The sequence below is a fragment of the Vipera ursinii genome (assembly GCF_947247035.1).
Source record: "Vipera ursinii genome assembly, chromosome: 2".
Lineage (NCBI taxonomy): Eukaryota > Metazoa > Chordata > Lepidosauria > Squamata > Viperidae > Vipera > Vipera ursinii.
The window spans coordinates 93482870-93484648 of NC_139513.1; positions in this window are offsets into that span (position 1 = coordinate 93482870).

Here is a 1779-nt window from a genome sequence, read left to right on the forward strand (position 1 = left end):
GGTTTCGGGGCGGCGGGTCTCGAATTCGCGGGGTTGTCCGGCTCTAGCCATGGCGGCAGTTGGTCGTGGATGTGGCGCTTGGCATTGCCGGTTCGGCTGGCGGTCGTGGGGGGAAGAAGGAAAAATGCCTTTCCCTTCAGCTCACGGAGCGTTTCCCCAGTGACTTCAGCTCTTGGTCGACAGCAATCCCACCTTCATCGCCACTGTTGTGTAGTGGGTCCGACGCAAGAGAGACGCCAGCCGGTGTGTGAGTTCAGCTCTTTATTGGAAGGGGAAGTGAACTGGGGAATGAGGGCTACCTGGCCTCCTTATATACCTGGCCAGGTAAGCTAACAGCCAATGGGGTTGGCCCTAGGTTTCCCGCCGAAACTGTCCAGGCCAACGCCCCCTGATGGCTGTTGCTATGCAGATGCCTGCATACATAACACAAAGTATAAAGATCTCTCTATTGAAAGATTTGCACCCTTCATCAGTTGCTTACAGGGCACAGTTTAAAGTGTTGGTAGCAGCAGCACTTAACTGGTGGTTTCCACTGATCTTAAAAAAAATGAAGCAAAATTAGCCTAGTTAATAGCTGGCAGGGGAACTATCTCTACAAAGTTAAGTCAAGAAAACATTCCTGAAGGTGGTGATGGCTTCTCTCCTATACCATGCCAAAAAATCCTGTAGATATCTGCTCATGTCAATAGAGCAGACCCGGGGGCAAGTTTGATCTTTTTTTAAACTCTAAAGTCTTAAATGGTCAGAGCCTGATTATTTGAAGGGCTGTTTCTATCATGTGAACATGATCTGCAGGTGAGACTGTTTTCTCCCCTTGCCAAATTCTTGGTATTTTTAGTAGTAGTAGTAGTAGTAGTAGTAGTAGTAGTAGTAGTAGTATCTCTTCTTTATTATTTTATAAGTAACTCAAGGCAGTGAACATTCCGAATACTCTGTCCTCCTCTTATTTCCCCTCAATGACAATCCCATGAGGTGGATTGAACTGAGAGAGAGTGAATGGCCCAAAGCCAGTTTTCATGCCTACGAAGGAGAGGGGGGCTTTTATGGATGTTGGCTAACAGGCATGTGATAAGAAAGGATGTACTTAGAGCTGTCTGCCCCCTTTCTTTGACCTTTGGGGTTGCTTGCTTTTGAATGTTTATTGATGGAGTCTTATCTCCTCATGTCCGTTAATGCTGCTTTGTCCGAGAGACAGATTTCCCAGTGACAAAAGCTCATGGGGAACTTGCGCTCCCCTTTAGACTTTCCCATTCAGCTTAGAAAGGAGGAGGACAAAGCTGAAATGCCAGTGATGGTAAGTGCAGAAGTAAGTAATGCAATCCTTACCCCTCCACTAATGCACTTTAATGATGACAAAAGGGAGGTTTTATATCCCTAAACAATCAATCTCTTTCTTATCTGTGGACTGTATCAATTTCAATAACTAAGAGGCTGCATAATAGTGCCACCTCCTGGAAATAAATAATAGATGTTGTACAACAAGACCTACTTCCTAAACATTTAAAGCAACTTTCTTCCCTCCCTCCCTCTCTCTCTCTCTCTCTCTCTCTCTCTCTCTCTCTCTCTCTCACACACACACACACACACACACACAAGATAGCTGAATTGCCGTTGGAAACAAAGCAAATGTGCTTTGACTGTTTTGTTTCATACTGGAAAGCAGAAGATAAACAGTCCTTGGAACTATCTAGACAAGGTATTGATACTATTTGCTGCTCTAACATCAGTATAAAATCTTCCTTTTATTTCTGGGTGTTAAACCCAAATTGTTAAATGACC